This window comes from Alligator sinensis, unplaced genomic scaffold (genome assembly GCF_000455745.1).
Source record: "Alligator sinensis unplaced genomic scaffold, ASM45574v1 scaffold375_1, whole genome shotgun sequence".
Lineage (NCBI taxonomy): Eukaryota > Metazoa > Chordata > Crocodylia > Alligatoridae > Alligator > Alligator sinensis.
In genome coordinates, this window is record NW_005841928.1 from 2,534,418 (window position 1) to 2,552,356 (window position 17,939).

A 17,939-nucleotide genomic window follows, 5' to 3' on the forward strand; every position below is an offset into this window, starting at 1 on the left:
GCCCTTGGTTCCTGTCATTTTTGACAGGAACCAAGGGCAGATAAATATTAATTTTCTAAATTTTTTAGGGGCCCTGCAGGCCGGATAGAATGGCCTCATGGGCCATATTTTACCCACCCCTGGGTTAGAGGCTGGGCAGTGGGCAGCATGAAGGTGACTGCCAGGGCTAGAATAGTGTCCAGCACCGAGCTGTCATCATCTGCGGCCTGCACTGCCTGGCCCAGGATGGCATTCTGCTCTCGCAGCACTTGGAGCTGCTTGCGCTCCAGGGTCAGGAGCTAAGCCCAGAACTCCTGGTCTGCCTGGTCCTGCTCTCCTCACGCCAGTCCCATGCCTCTTCACACTAGTCCCGCGTGTCCTTGAAGGTGATGTCCTCTGTCCACCAGGCCTACGTGTCCTCCACACAGTCCTCCAAGACTGCCACCAGCCACTGGAAAAGGCCTCTCATTGTGGGCCTCTGGTGGAACCGGCACATCTGCAGCACGCCACCTGTGGGCACCAGTGACCCTGAGGCTGTATCCCCCCTGCTAAGTGTGGCCTCTTCCCCGAGTTCATCTGCAGGACCTGCAGAGCCATGAGACAGAAGCTTTTTGTGAGAGTTTGCAACATTTCAGAGATAAGATGCTTTGAACCAGAGGCTGTGCACTGCCCAGTCTCAGGCTGGGGTTGGCTATGCATGGGTGCTCAGGGACCATGGTAAGTCAGCTGGGCAGGACTGGGCCCAGGCAGCCACTGGCCAAGCCCCACATCCCTGTGCGCTCCCCTGGAGCTGAAGGGCTGCTGGGTGCTGGTAGCAGGCAGCCTACCTCCCCCATCCCCTTCCCAGGGCGGGACAGGCCAGGCTCCTGGTAGCACCTGCTGCAGTGGTTCCAGACCCCTCTCCCCTTCCCCTGCAGGCTAACTGCTCTGCTGTGCTGCTGTACAGCCCACAATGCCTGGGCTAGGGGGGTGCAGGGCTACTGAACAATTGGGGTAAGGAGCTGCCCAGACCCTTCCCTCCCTGCTGGGGGCCTCTCTGGGGAGGTGCCCTGGGGCTAGCCCCCCGCCATGATGCCACTGCACCCTGAACTTGCCCCTGCTGTATGTGTCTGAGGGCTCTTTGCAGTGCACGATGAGCTATTTGCACAGACGGAGGGGTGCCTGACCCACTATGCCCTGCTGCTGCTGATTCTCATGGTGCCCCAGGCACACCTGCACTTCTGGTACAGCTGGGTGTCTGTAGGGAAGGTCAGGTGCATGCTGGTGTGTTGCCACTCTAGATGGAGCTACAATGGCACAGAAAGCAAGCTCAGGCTGCCCTGCAATCTCTGTTGTAACCTGGAGAGCTACCTGTGGCTGCACTATGCAACCCTGCCCCTCAGAGCCAAAGAGGATATCGCCGCCAGCATCAATGTGTTCCTAGATATATGAGAGGCCCATGCCCACCTATCTGCGGAGGCATGGGCTGTTCAATAAAGTTTAGCAATGTCTCCTGCCTCTCTGCATGCTGTGGTAGGGGGACCTGAGGCCAGGGGAGTGAGGGCAGGCCAGACGGGGATGGAGGGTAGGGGTGGGGGCTGCGGCAGGGGCAGGGAGGGCCCTGGGGAATATGGGCCTTATCAAGTGGCTGGGGCTGTTGTGGCTGGTGGCTCAGTGAGGTCCTCCCTGTCAGCGACGGTATGCAGCTGTGGCTGGTGTCCTCGGGCCACAGGTCATGGAGTGCAGGCGCCCGGCCGGGGACCTCCCCCAGGGCAGGAGCTGGCGGTGCTGGTGGCCAGCAGTGTCATGGCCAGCCGCTCCTCATGGCTGGGAATGGGGCTGCAGAGCTGGTGAGGCAGGTGCTGGCCAGGGCTCCCCAAGCTGCTGGTGGAAACTGCAGCTGGGAAGCTGGACAGGACAGGCCACTGGGCGTCTGAGGGTCCCTCCCCCAGTGATGCATCACTGGGGGTGCCAGGCTGGGGCAGGGGCTTGGGCAGGCTGCCCATGCTGGTGTATAGTCCATGGCTGTGGCCTGGGTCCCAGGGTGCAAGAATGGCCATCAGCTGCTGTATAAAGGACATGAACTTGCGGCCACGGCCAGACCAATGATTGTGGTTGGTCATGCCAATCCACTGTGCCTACAAGGGCTTGACCTTTATGAGGCACTGTTGCGCCAACCATTTGTACCCTCACTCCTGCATCCACCTTGACAGTGCCTCACAAATATGCATGTTGGCATGGCTGCCCTGCTTAAACTGTCACTGCACTTCTGTCTCACTCCACGACACCATGAGGTCACCAGTCTCCTCCTTGGTCGTTGGGGCCCTGGGTGGAGGGAACAGGCATGGGCATGCCCACAGACAGGGAGGAGGCCAGGAGGCCATGGTGGGTCCCACACCAGCTCTCTGGGCCCTCACACAGCTGTCCCTGAGCTGCCGGGCCTCGACAGCTGCCAGCAGTGTCCAGCGCAGGGTCACTGCATGGGACAGTCAGCTGTGTGGCAGAGGAAATGTCCCATAGCACCTGCAGGTACAGAGCAGGCTGCTGGGGGTGTGCTGCAAGCAGGTGGCACTGGCCTTGCTGGCTAGAAGCTACCTGCAGCTGGGCCAGGGAGCTGACAAGTCTGGCCTCAATGGCACTGCTTGCCTTGATGGCACTGATTCGGCAGTCGGGCAGCAGCAAGGTGCCAAGCAGCTGTGCTGGAGTAGCCTGTGGCCTGCCCAGGGAGACACACAGGCCCTGAAGTGCCCTCAGTCTCCCTGATGTGTGTGCCCCAGGGCTAAAAATGTTTGCAGGCTGTTAAATGTTTGCAGGCAGGGGCTGCCATAGAGGCAGTCCAGCCCTGAAGCAGGAGAGGCTCCGAGCCTAGACCCCTGGGGCTGGCTTGAAGCCAGCTCCCTAGTTGCTGAGTAGACCGGGGAGCAAACTTGTTCCCAGATTGTTTACTTGTTCATCACTGCTCAGTAACTAAACCTGTTTAATACTTGCATTTGCAGGTAACACATTTAAGTGGGATTAAGGGTTTTTATTGAGCAGTAAGTGTGTGTCTGTTTTATTGAGCAGTAATGCATGTGCTTACTGCACAGTAAACTATACTAATGTGCAGTAGTAATGCATCTTGTGTAGACATGCTGATCATTAAGTAATCATTTCCACTCATCCATAGTGGATGGATACAAAACACTCAAATAAGAATGCAAACATTTTATACCCTTTGTCCATTGGTGTAAATGACTACACATGATGCAGAACAGGTGACAGAACCAGAAAGTAGAGTACATTTATTTTGCACAGTTGCTGGGTGTCAGGTTGGTGAAAATTACACTACTTTATATTCATTAGCTGACTACTGTACATAGAATCTACACAATTGTTTGTCACTGATAAATGTGGGCTGTTGTATTTTGCAAGAACTCTATTATATATTGACTTAATACTTTTTAGGGGCAGGAACCTTTATATACAAGGAGATATGAAGGTGCCTTTGAGAACTCTTAAAGGTGCAAGTGTGAAAGACACTCTCACAATGGCCTAATACAAAGCCTGCACATGCCAAAAGCCACACTTAGTGCTGCCTTTTTTTTTCTATTGTAGCTAAGTGTTCTGTTGGAAAGGACTTTACTGTGGAATACAATTTGTGCTGCCCTCTCTGTACAGTGGCAAAGTTAAGCCCACAAAGCATTAGCTGATGGAAACTACTGTAGCTTCACTGTCTGTATGTGGAATTGAACTCTCACTTGGAGAACTGTAGTGTATTATTGTTACCTTGATATAAACAGAATTGCAAACAGCAAAGGCTGAAACAAGATCTATTTTTTCCCTCATTTGCTATTTTATCTTTTCAATCACCATTTTAATTTTTTTCCTCTTGCTAAACATGCTATTAAAAGGAGTACAAAGACTGAATAATAAGCAGAAGTAAAAAGCAGATATTAAACAAGATGACCACTTTCCTTTTAAAAATAAGTTATTGTACTGCTATGATCTGAACAGAACTTAAGCAATAAAATGTTCTCTTTTAAAAAATACCTGTTGAAATGAATGTTTAGGACACTATGTATTATGTTTAATACAATCTTTCTTTCTTTTCCACCTATACATACAACACTTGTATTTCCCTTCTCTCATTTTTTTCCTCCCTAGAAATACACAGTTCATGAATGATATAACACTGGAGACAATAAAACAACTTTATGCCTAATGTGTCTAAAAGCTCAAAGGATGCAAACCAGACAACAATATTTCCATTTCATAATAGCTAGAGGTAATGGTAGTGGCAGATCGGTTTTAAGGCAACAAAGTAGAATAAAGGAGGATTTATTTGGCATAAAATCTATATCCTGCAGAGCTCTGAGGTAGAATAACATTTATCAGTCCAAATATATTAGGTGCACTCCATTAATTTATAAAAGGAAGGGAATCTGGGACGCTAGAATTCCTGCCTTCCTCTCCGTTCCATCAATTTTTTTATACTACAACCAAAAACTTTTCTTTTAGACAGATCTCCCATAAATAGATAACATTTCTTTGATAGAAAAAAAGTTTTATAACTTAAATGTATGATCACCTAATCAAAATGCACAGAAAATAACAGGAGGGATTAGCTGGTACGGGTATCAACTTGGCAGCAACCACCTGTAGTCCAATACTAAGGTTATCTCCAAGTCTTTCTTGTGCATATACTCAATGGGGAAATGACAGTTGTTTTAAGAAAAATGTAAACTTGTTTTTTAGGTATCATTATAGTTCTTATTTCTAGTAGCTTCCTTTTTGCTATTATAGGACATGGAACTAAAACACTTCCATTTCCATGTTGCGTTTAGTATACTGTCAATTTTTGTTTTGGATTTTCTTATTTGTCTTGCATTGTACATTTAACCAGATTACAGCTTGCTTAACACAGTAGTAATCTTTTAAACATAAGTTAATAAAGAACCCTTTTTACAACCTTACTTAATCACTTTGAAACTGTCAATTTAAAGTAATCCTATTTGAATAGCATGTCATTTTTGTACATAACAGATAAAAAATAAATTAAAATTAAGTATAATGATTTTAGTTGTGGTAAAGTATAATGATTTTATTTGTGGTAAATCAGTTAAGGCAAAAGATATAAACACAAGTACAAATTTGACATAATTGTATGCAAAGCCAATGCACGCAGTTTCTTAGATTGAAAGAGCCTGAGGTTTACAATTTTTTTTAAAAGGCTGTACAAAGATGATATTTTACTATCTACAAAACCTAATTGTATGAGGTCTGTACTCTGTTTGGACAAACAACACTGGGTTACCATAATTCACAGTGTATAAGTTGAGTTTTGAAGAAAAATTTTTAAATCTTAACATTCAGCCTTGACTTGTATGCCATCCGCCACCTCAGTGTGCAAGGGGCTGGAAGCCTGGGTGAGCTTGCGGGAGAGGTGACATGCTGGTGGGATCCTGGGAAGTTGGATCGGGCCCCTGGGAGGTTAGGCAGCACATGGCCCACTGGCAGCCTGCCCAGCTGACCTCATGGGGTGTTGCTGCCGTGGAGGAACGGACGGGATCCCGCACAGTTCAGGGGCTGTCTGGCCTGGTGGTAGCTGGTCCCCCAGCCACGAGGCAGTCAGGGAGGCTCTGCTGAAAGCAGGATCAATCCCCTCTCCACTTGTATCTTCAGCAGCCTCCTGGTAGGATGCCTGGTGCTGTTCAGGAAGGGGCTGGCTTGCCCCAGGAGCAGTGCAGGATGTTGGGTGAGGGGGAGGCTAGGAGTGTTAGGCAGGGACAGCCTCCTCTGCCACCCCTGGCTGATACCTTGCACTGCCTGTGGGGCAAGTTAGTGCCTTCCCAGGTGGTGCCAGGTGTCCTGCCAGTCACAGGAGCCTGCTTAAGACAAAAGTGGTGAGAGGCCTGATTCTGATTTTGGTGGGGCCTCCCCGCCTGTCCTGGGGCTGGGGAGCAAACTGCCATTGGACTGGGCAGTCCCAGAGCTGCAGGGGGGCCCAGTCCTTCCCTCTGTGGTGGCAGCACCCACCAGGGCTGGCTGGAAGGGCTGCCAGCAGGCCATGTGTTGCTCAAGCTCCCAGGGGCTTGCCAGCTTGCCATCTTTCCCATGAGCCCTCCCAGGCTTTCAGAGCCTCACACATTGAGGCAGGGTTAACTTATACACTGGACATACAAAAATCGTAACTTTTTCTTAACATAAATATGGGGTTGACTTATACAATGTATCGACCTATACACCATAAAATGCAGTAGTTTAATAAAATAAAAGCTTATTTTTCTTTTAGAAGCTGTTTCTTCAGCAGCAAAGACTTATTGTAACTTCCTGATAATGCTTGTAAAATAATATCTGTGTCATCCAGAGGAAAAGCAAATCAAATTTAATTCTGATAGCATTTAAAACACTCATATACTTGGAAAATTTTAAAAATATGTTATTTTTAAGTAAGGCTGAATGGGGCTTTATATTGCAGTGTTATTTTCCTCTCTAAAGCCTGACTGCTCCATGTGTGTGTGTATGTTAAATGTGCCTTTGCATATACTCATGTTTCTTCAGGGAGTATCACTGAGGCTGGAAACACAAAAAAGAATGCATACTTTTTTAAAATTCAAAAGCCTGGCACAAAAAAAAAAAAAAAAAAATGTCTATTACAGTTTTGATCACATTTCTGAAAAATGCTTCAATTCCATTTGGTATAAAAGCAATGAGAGTGAAACAACACAAGAATGAGTTTAAAGCATTCTTTTTAATTCCTCTGTGCATGTCAGTATTATTTTGTTTTATACAGCATTTATAACTTTCTGCACTGATTCCATAAAATCAGGTACTGAATTAACTTTAACACAATGTAAGAGAAAAAAAAGTTTGCACAATAAAGGTATAATTCCATTTCCCCTTGCTTGTTCAAGGGGCAGTTGTTTAGTCATCTAAATAGCATTTGGGCAGTTACACAAACCTAGCAATTCTGTTTCTTGGCAGCATGGACATTTAAGGGCACATCCAGATGAGCACGGACATGCGGACCCATCTGCGGCACCACATACTGCATACGCCACACATGCAGACATTCGCCATGCTGCTACTTTGCAGTGTGGAGGATTCTTTGGGGGGGGGCACTGGGCAGGTCAAAAAACCCCAATGCCTAAAAATCATGGGGCAGCGCATGTGGCAACAGCGTGCAGTGCCCAAAACTGGAGCCTGGCCCGCTGGAGACAAATTCCAGCTGCCAGCCAGGCTCCCTGCTGCAGGAGCACCACGGCTGCAGGCCCTGGCTGCCACTAGGACCCCAGGTAAGGCTGCTGGGGCCAGCATAGTTACTGGCCCCAGCGTCCCCTACCCAACCCAGGGCAATGTGCCACACAGCACAAGGTGTGCTGCTGCTACTTGTCCCCAGGTCAACACATGTTCCTGCTCGTGGGGATGCACCCTAAGTGTGTATGCATACTACACATACAGACTGAGCACACACAATAGGCAACACTGGCCAGGCATTTAGGCAGTTACATGCAGGCAAGCTGGAAGGATGAGTCTCAATGAGCTGGCTTCTGGGAAATGGAATTTCACCCCAAGTGTATATAACAACTTTTCTACTACCCAAAAGAAACAGATGACACTGAATTGAAATAAGTAAATTGCACAGCTCTCTACTACCAAGCATAACAGGCAAGGAAATGCACAGTTAAATCATTCAATAATTTGTCTATACTTCTTTCATCAAGCTAAACTGCTTCACTTTCAAAGCCCATTTTATTTCTACCTTAAGCCTGAAGAGTACTTGAACTTACCTTAATGAAGTGTTATCCACACGTGTGCATATGTTTATACATATTTTCATAATGTAAGTCATCAATCTAGCCTCAAATAAAAGACATGTGTGGGATTTTTTTTATAATGTATATTAATTTATATTTACAAAACAGCTGCCAGTGATGATATGTATCCCAGCATTGGGTCATCCAGCCTGCAGGGCTTCTCTGCTGCCAAATTTCCTGCTGCACAGGGCTGTGCAGGGGCAGCAGGGTCCTGGGGCCTAATCCCAGAAGGCAAGAACTGCACAGAGCCCCCGTGCCCAATCCAAGTGTGCGGGGCAGCACAGGCCCTGATCCTGGTGCATGGGGCCAGGCAGGGTGGGGTGGTGTGATGCAGGGCTCGGTGGTCTGATCCTAGTATGCAGGGCCCTATTCTGGCAGGTAGGGGTGGTGTGGGACCCGAATCTGGAAGATGGGGAAGGCACAGGGCCTCAAGCCTGATCCCAGTGTACATGGGACCTGATTCAGCCCATGGACTGGCTCCATGCCTCTCTTCTGTATATGCTGTTCTGGAGGCCGATTTGTCACAAAATGGTAGAACCCTGCTTAAAATCAGGTATTATTTAATAATATTTGTAAAATCTCTTCTAAAGCAACAAGGGATGTATTTATAGCGCTTCAACAAAAATGGGCCTAATTATAAGAGTTCCTGAATACGCTCATCATTTTGTAGACTCACCATATTTTCTTGCATATAACAGAACCCCAAATAAGAAACATGCCTTGTTCTTGAAAGGCAGAATGGGAAAAAATATTTCTTTGAAGAAAAATACAGTATTTCCTCAGGGCAAACAAAAGCAGCTGCACTGGGTGGGAGGTGGGAGGGAGGTGAGGAGAGGAAAGAATTGGACGGGATAGGGCTGGAATGGGATGGGAAAATTGTGGCTGCTGAGGGCCAGATCTTAGCCAGCAGCATCTGTGGAGACATCTGTGAGCCCACTCAGTTCGTTCATCAGGAGCCCCTGCCCTGGCACTGTAAGCTCCCCTCTACTTTAGAAATGCAGTAGAATCAAACCCATACAGCATTGCTTTCTCCTTCCCCTGGCTGAGGCTTGTATGGCAGAAGCTTCTATTACTGTATTTCCTCATTTAAAACCCCAATTCCCAATGGCTGATTTTTGGAGAAAGGTGTATGTTGTATGCTAGAATACATGGTACGTTCTATATTAATGCCATTCACTTGAAAAGGGAGCTCTGCTTAAAAACTGGTGGCACGATATAGTGCATAGTTTTTTCCTGTCACATTTGTCAAAAGTTGCAGGCTGGCTCCCGCAACATTTGAAAATTTTCTTAATTTTACTCATACGAATCTTTCCATTGATGTCACTTTGATGATAAAGTTAAACACATGGATAGACATGTGCAGGAACTGGCCCTTGGACCATAGGAAAAACAAGTAAAAGTAGGCAAGAGTCAAAATACTTATGAAAGAGATCTATATAAATATATATAAAGTAACACTGGGTACATATATTTAACAAAGTGTCCCATGTGTTTATAATGAAGATAGCTAGAAATAGAATTGGCACATGATATGTGAATAGTAAATGCTCTTCTGAGAAAAGAATAACATTTGGAAAGCCACCAGCTTATACTTTACATGGTAAATGTGTCAGTAGGAACATTAGAAAATTCAGTGGTATAAGTAAAGTGCTTTGCAGAATTAATCAATGTTTCCAATGGAAGAAAAGATAGACTACATTTTTCTGGTTCACCATTTAACAGTGATTAATTCAGCTCCCGGGGGTTCATGTGCTTGTGTGAATCTAAACTTAACACAGCTTTTTTAGCTCTAAAAATGTGTCAAAGATTTCACCTAAACATTATTACTGGTGACCTGCACAATGAACCATTGCCACAAAAGATTACACCTTCTTCCAATGAGAAACCAAACAGGGAACCACTACATTCACCGCTCTAAAATGGAAAAAAATACAGGAATGTTATGTTACTGATGCCTCTCAGGAAATATATGCTCTTTTCAGGGCTTCAATAGATATTTCAAGAGGCATAACTCTAAGTATAGAAATACTCCCCCAACAAGCACTTAGCAGTTCTTCTACTGTCCTGCTGAGGTTCACATCTTTGAAAAGTTACCTATTAATGTCAGTTTTCCTTCTATGTGGATTGGCATAGGAGAAACACTGAGTTCAGTTTAATAGTATCTGTGCTTGGGCAGTTGTGCTGAAGAAAGTATCATCATTCTGAAAAGATTAACATGCACCATATCTAATTTTTCTAGTTCCAGGGAACTAAAAAAAAAAATAATACTAACCTCAAACTAAAGATTAAGCTTATTTAGTAATCCTGTGTCATGGATAAATTCCCCGCCGCTCATAGCAACGCAGTACTTATCTAGACCTATCCAGCATTCATAGTAGTTCTTCTATCCTCAGAATAATCTTATTAGAAAACAGCTATGTACATACTAAGAGATGATGCATTCACACCAATGTGTAAGCACATAGTACTGAAAACAATCTGTAGTTTCAAATACTCTGCTGAAAAAACATTCATAATGGGGAACATTTTAATACAACTCAAAATATTTGCTATGATATTAGGCTGTTGTCCTCACTTGGCAGTGGAGCTCCCAATGACATCAATGGAAGCAGTGTTCAGAGGTGATAAAGTGCATGTTCCTAAAAGCAATGGAATTTTCCAGTCACACACTGAGACCTTTAAGTATCTAAACTTGTCAGTCTGTGACATAAGATGTTGAAATGTGGGTCAAGTGGCCAAAATATGTAACACCAAAGTTTTAGTGTGTATTGTGCCATGCCTGACATAGAGCTAAAGATTTGTTTGTAAAGCTGTTTACTCACTGTATGAACCAATCAGAAAAAAAAAAAAAAAACTATTTGGCATGTTCTTGTGTTGCTAGATGAGATGTCACTTTTTTTTTTGGTTGTAGTTATGCCTCAAAGAGAATGATACCAAATGATGCAAGTAAAGACTTTGTGAACTGTAAATGCTCTTATAGTTACAGGGTCGGAAGGGACCTAATAGATCTTCTAGCCCAACCCCCCGCCAGGGCGGGAGAACAACCCAAAAAAAAAACACCCTAAAAACAAAAACGGGACTCAAATGAGTCCAGCCAGGTAAGTATCCAGCCTCTTCTTAAAGATCCCCAGGGTAGGGGCCAGCACCACCTCCCTTGGAACTTGGTTCCATCTCCTAGCCGCCCTAACTGTGAAGTAGTTTTCTCTTCTCAGAAAAGCAGACCATTTGGAGCCACCAGATTATAAATTAAGTGGTAAATGTGTCAGGAAAACATACATGCCTGATCCAGCCTGCAGTCCTACACTGTAAACCAGGGGTGAAAAACTCATCCAGCCCCATGGGCAAGATGAAGGGTGTGGGCCCAGTCTGAAGGTCAGATAAGACCCACAGACTGGACCCATGAATAAAAGCCAGTACAGAGGGCCACTAAGCAAAGGCACCTTCATGAAACATGTGCTCTGGACCAGCCCTGTATACCGTATCCAGTGTGAACCAGCCTCAATCCCAAATGCACATGCTGAGCCAGCATGGGGTCTGTGCTGCATAAAGTACTAACACCAGACTGGGCTTATTAGCTGGTTCCGGTGTATGGAACCTGTCTGTGGGCCCAATCCAGACCAGCTCTGGAGCCAGCGTGTAGGGCCACTCCAACATGGGCACTGCATACGGCACATATCCTGGACTGGCCCCTTGTGCCATGTGCACTGCCCATGGTGCCAGGTCCAGCCCTGTGTGCTCCAGCTGCAGCACATGCAGTACATGGGGTCAGAGCCAGCATCTAGACTTGTCAGTCTGTGACATAAGACTGAATTGTGGGTCAAGTGGCCAAAAAATGTAACACCAAAGTTTTAGTGTGTATACATCACATGCAGCATGTAGGATCAGAGCCAGCACATCACACATAGCACATGGGGCTGGTTCGAGACCCAAGGGCTGGATCATAGGGCTCCATGGGCCAGATCTGGCCCTCAGCCTGTATCTTTTACACCACTGCTGTAAGCTGTTCTTTCCATGGGTTCTATCTTTGGACCTCTCTTAAGGTCTGATTTCGTAGCTGTGAAGTCAATAAAAGTTTGTCATATACTTCAATGGATAAAGCTTGAATCTTTAGAGTCCTTGGTACTGTTGGGGACCTTAGGAGGCAGCCATGCCTGTCTTGGGTCTCTGGCAGAGAAGCTCTGCCCCAGCTATTTAAGCAGCTGGCTTCCTGATTGGCTGCTGGGAGCTCAGTCTCCTCTTTATTCCCACCTCTGGCAGCAACTTGCAGGCCAGCCAACAATTCTGACCCAGTCTGAACTGGTTCTTGCACTCTGGTTGTCCTAGTTCCTGATCCTGGTTTTGGCTTGTTTTCAGACTTTGGCTTTGGATTTCCCTGTGAATCTGTTTCCTGGCTCCTAAGCCCGTTTGGCTCTGCTTTTGTACTTCCATCTTGTGGACTGTCCCTTTGATCTGATAACTTGGCATCAGATCCTTGGATCATGACTCTGGCCTGTAGTGCGGACTGTCCCTGGAGTTCCCTCTGGAAATGTGGTAATGTGGCTCCTGAACTCTGACCCAGGCCCTGGCCCCCATACTCCTTCAGTAGCCCAACCATTAGACTAAACTACCTATGCTCCAGTCCCTTGCAGCAGGCTCCTGCAAAATTCCACATCTGAACTGAGGGAAAGCTTTAACTCTAAACTCAAATCTCACTTGAATACTGCAGAACTATCTTTGGAATAACGCTGATCCAGATCACTGGAGTAAATAAGCAGATGTGGAGTACTTGGTTGTGGATTCCAGTCTAAATGTTGCCTATCTTGTTTGAATTGCAGTATTTACTCAAGCCTAATATCTAAGGATTTCTTTTATCAGCAGGTTCAGCCTCCCCCCCCACCAAAAAAAAAAAAAGAGAGAATCAGGCCCCTTGCCTAAACACTGATAAAAGCCCCTATATTGAAATGGTGACTTTTCAATTGTGATGATTAAAAACCCACCATTTCAATTTAGGGGCTTCCATTGCTGGAATGGTGAAGGGCCCGATCCTTTTTTCTTTTTTTTATGGCAGAGCCTGGGGGTGGCCAGAAGGCCAGCCAGGGGGCCAGGAGGCGAGCTGCCAGAGAGCCCTGAGCTGCTCAGAGCAAGCACCCAGCCCATTAGCAGCTGCCACCACAGAGGGAAAGACTGGGTCCCCCGCAGCTCAGATGCTACCGGCAGCTTGCCTCCCTGGCCGTGGGCAGGCTCCATTAGAATACAAGAAAAAGGATTGGGCCCATCACTGCTTTCCTTTTTTTCCCAGCAGAGCCTGCCTGTGGCCAGCTGCTGGCAGGCCAAGCGGCCCCTGAGCTGTGGGGGTCCCTGGTCTTTCCCTCTGTGGTGGTAGCGCTCCCCGGTGCTGCCCAGGCGGGCTGCTAGTGGGCTGGGTGCTGGCTCTGAGCAAGGGAAGCACCCAGCCTACTAGCACCTTGCCCAGGTGGCCCCATGGGCTGCTCCCACCATGGAGGGAAGGACCGGACCCCTGCAACTCAAGACACCTGTGGCAGCTTTCACTGCCTCCCCCACTCCCAGCTGCGGGAGAAGCGGGCCGGCTCAGCTAGAAAAAAGAAAAAAGCAGGCCCCTCGCTGCCCCCCTCCCCCTGCCGAGCTTTCAGCACCCGTGCACTATCCCGCCACTTTCCTGCCACCTGGGACTGCCCAGGAATGGGCTGGCTTGCCCCGGGGCAGTGCAGAAAGGTGGCACGAGGGCAGCTGAGTGTGCTGGTGGCCAGCGAATGCAGCAGGGACAGTGCACAGGGTGCTGGAAGCCTGCCAATCTCAAGCTTCCATAAGCCCATCCAGACTTCTGGTGCCCCATGCACCATCCCCACCACCTTCTTCCAATGAGAAACCAAACTGGCCACTAGCCCATCCAACTGCCTTCCTACTGCCTCCCTGAGCTGTCTCAGGGGCAAGCTGACTGTGTCGGCAGCCAGAGAAGGCGGCTGGGACAGTGCGCAGGGTGCTGGAAGCCTGGGAGGAGGGCTCAAGGATGGATGTATTGTTGTAATTTGTTAGGTAGCAAACTAAAATACATCAGGATGTGTTTTAGTTTGCTACATAACAAAGTCATTTAGAGCCCAATACGCCACCACATATGTACAGCATGATGAAATTAAATTGAAATATGCTGCTCTATGTGTAATGTGTGACACAATTATACTGCTATGGAAGGCCAATTAAACCACTAAAAAGGGCAATTTCATCACGTGTACAAGTGCCCAATTTCGGCACTTGAATGCCTTTGTCTTCCACAAACTGGTCATCATATATAAGGTCTTACAACAGTCCTTTTTTATTCTTTACTTCATAATACTGTTTATTTATTTTCCCATATAAAAAGTTATATCCCACTCAAATTAGAAATTATTTCTTGTACATTGTTATGGATGATAGCATGAAGTTTCAAAGAACAACAAAAGGTACATAGTTTTTATGTGTGCATCACACTCATATTTATTGGCATCCTTCCTCATCCTGCTCTTATTTATCATATTTCTTTTTAAGGCATTGATCCTACAAACACTTAATTTGATGTCCATGAGGAATCCTATTTACTTAATTTACAAAGTTAATGTTATGTGTATGGGGCTCTGAAGCCCTAAATTTTCTCCTTGTTTGTTTTATTCCCCAAGAGCTGTCTTTCTATGAGCACTTCTGTACACAGGACTCTCAAAAGGAACAATATAACAAATATAACACAGTCCCCCAACTTGCACACGTAATGATTTCTTGGATCACTTATGCACAGGAGCAGCAGGAGGCAGGAATGTAATTGTCTAGGTCTATTCCACACCAAACAATCCCAACTATGCAACACTGTATATCTGGTGCCCCTTAATATCACATACTTAGGGCCCTACCAAATTCACAGCGAAAGTGGGATGCATTGCAGCTCCTTTAATCTTGTAGATTCCCTGGCGTGTCTCCCACCACTGATTGGTGGAGGGGCCCCACTTGTGGTTTCCTCCTGATTGGCAGGGCAGTGAAAACCATGGTTTTAAACATGGCACCATTTTTTCCTCCTCACCAGTCAACAGCAAATGGCATGGCTACCGGGGCCCCTTGACCAATCAGCGGCAGAAGGCAAAATGACACCATATTTAAAACCATGGTTCTTGCTTCCCTGCCAATCAGGAATGAACCACAAGTAGGTCCCCTCCACCAATCAGCGGTGGTGGGGCATGCAGGGGAACCTGCAAGATTAAAGGAGCTGTAGTACAGCCCACTTCAGCCATGAATTTGGTAGGGCCCAAGCCATAGTACAAGTACCTGTAGAATTAAGGTATGTATCACACCCATGTTATTGTGTTTCTCCCATCACTAGTGTTGGATGTACAGGGACAGTACAAATCTAAATATGATTTTAAAAATATAGCAAGTCCTGGGAAAAAAATGATTTCTCATAATGGCTTGCAAAGCAAAGCTCTCATTTAAAGCTTGAGTCCTGTGCCAAAAAATACCGGGTGCTTTCTAATGTCCTCTTGCCCATGTCAAATATTTAAAAATGAACACAACTAAATACACACTGAAATTCACCAGACTATAGGGACAGAACCAGAGTAACAATACCATCCAGAGAACTATGTGCAAGGGGCCAGAGAGATGAAGCCAAAGCATCAAGGGCTCCATAAGCAAGAGAAAAGGGATTATGTCCTCATCTCCTACAGATAATCAGCTAAGATGGTAAGATTGCCTCCCTTTCTCTCTCTTTTTTTAATAGTTCTTATTTGTAAATAGTTCAAATAGTTTTGCCTATATGAATATAAAACAAGTCATTCAAACCAAGGTAGTAATTATTGATCCTCACAACTTGAAAATGTTTTGTGAATTCAATATATGTAGCCTACAATGGGTGTGTCTACACATGCAACTGATATGAAGCAATAAATTCCAGAGCTATTTGAGCTGGACTAAACTACTCCTGGGTGCAGCGTCTACATGTGTGCCCTGGGTAAAACATCTACATGGGCTGGCAGGTACATGGTGGGGGAGGAGATGGGGATCAGCCCTGGGCTCTGGGTGGTGGTGCCAGGTGGCAGAGGGTCTTGCTGGGGCATGAGGGTGCTGAAAGTGTGGAGCTGTGTGGTTAGGCAGCAAGCAGGAATCTGGCCCCTGGCTGGCTGGGCTGATCCGGAGCAAATTACACCCATGGTCAGTGTCCATACATGAGTTTAATCACAGTATATTACCTTGATGTAAGATAGTACTATCCCCAACTGTACTATCTGACGCAGGCACTAATTAGGTTACTATGGCCTAATATTGTTACGTGTAGACGGTGACATTTACAGCTAATTAGCCTGCTCCCCAGTAAAACTCATGTGTAGATGCATCCAATGAGATGCATTTTTAAAGAGGTGGAGAGTAATTTGTTTCCTCCTACCTGAAGAAGACTGAAACCTAATATGCATGCTCTAGATAATCTTCCTTGCAAAAGGAAATGGGGGATTATGTCTCTGCTGTCATTGTATGAGTTGTATATAAATATTCTTTGTGGTACAATTTATTGAATCAAAGGGGAGGGAACAAAATGAACTCAGTTCTGGATGTCACTCATTATTTATGTCCCTGGATGGCCAGTAAATTAGGCTCTATAGGTTTAAAAAGCTATATAAAATAAACCTCAATTTCTGTTTAATGCACAGAACACTTCCTGTAACAGGCTCCCCTAATTCCTGTTATTTAATAGGTAAGAGGCAGCACTATACAGCTATACAAGGTGTGCAATTAGCTGGTGGAGGGAGCTGTGAGCAGGAACTGTACAGCTACAGAGCTGAAGCAGAAGGAGGTATAAGGCTTCAAAAGAAGCAGGCTGCCCAGTGCAAAGCTCCAGGCCACTGATTACACTAATGAATAACCTCTATGCCCAGCAGAGTGAAGGAAAGATCAGATAAATAGAAGAAGAGCTGGGAGCTATATGAGCTCAGTTATTGGGCTGGAAACAGGAGTCTGGCCCTGATAGGCTGTAGAGTGACTGATCAACAAATAGTAAAGTATCCTGAGGAAGGGTGATTGAATTTGGGTAACTGATGGTAGGCACTTGAGCCCAAGGGCTATGTTAAGGACAGAAGCCCAAAAAGAGCAGAAGATGGGCAAGTAAGCCCTGAGGGACTGGTTCAACACAGGAAGTCTTAAGAACTTGATTAGGCATAGTGACCTCAGGAGAAATGGTTCAAAGCAGGGAGCCTTGAAGACTTAATTGGAAGTAATGACCATGGGTAGGCTAGTTGGGACAAGAAGCCCTGAGACTGAGAACTAGTCTTTTCAGGACCTGGAAGTTAGAGGCTGGCTTGAAAGAGCAATTGCAACAAAGTTACAAGAGTAGCTAGTGCTCAGAGTGCTTGAGTTGAGGTAGGCCTTGTCAGGCCTCGTAATAGCAAGGGAGAGAAGCAAACCTGGGAAGCTAGCCCCTGGTTGTTGCTAAGGTTTGCTAGGGTGAGTGTTGACTGTTCCAGACAGACAGCCCTATGATAAGAAGGGCAGAGCGAAGCAGTTAAGACAGAGGGCAGCCTCCCAAATTATGATAGCTATTAATATCAGAAGGTTTGGCAGTGGGATAGGGAAAAAGGATGTTGACTAAGAAGCTGGAGGGCACAGCAGGTAGGACTGACTACCGGACTATCAAACTCAATGTCATCATGCCTAACCTGCTACACTTACCTATTTTATACCTCTATCATAACAGTTATGGACAAGTATTTACTTAAAGTAATTTACAGTCCACATTTCAAATAATGATTAAACGTGTTTAATCTATTATGCAATTAACTGATTAACTGCAAAATAAATTTACACATGCTATACAGGCAAAGTAATTATCACACAATAAAAATGGCCAACAAGCCACAAGTTATTGCATGAAATATGCAGAATACTTCTGTAGTCAGTTTCTATGAAGTTTTGATTTGAACATGTGGCATGTCACACAGGCTGATAGCGTTTGGCCAGGTCCTGCAGCATCCCAGTGTAGAGTGCTCTCTCCCTTGTCTTCCTGCAAGGGGCAAGAGGCTGCTCATGATGTAAAAAATGAAAACAAAAAAACCCCAAAAACGCATTTTTCTTTGAACTCTGTATGCCCCTGTGCTGAACCCAGGGCAAGCCCAGAAGAGGCACGGCATTAGTTTGACCTGGCTCACCCAACATCTGTATAGATCGGGTGCTTCAGCA

General features: G+C 46.0%; 1 protein-coding gene across 3 annotated transcripts in view; it reads right to left on the minus strand.

The window, feature by feature from the left end:
- The window catches only part of SLC16A7 (solute carrier family 16 member 7), a 135,580-nt gene that overhangs the window by 21,223 nt on the left and 96,418 nt on the right, over positions 1-17,939 (minus strand). The gene's annotated exons all lie outside the window — the stretch shown is intronic.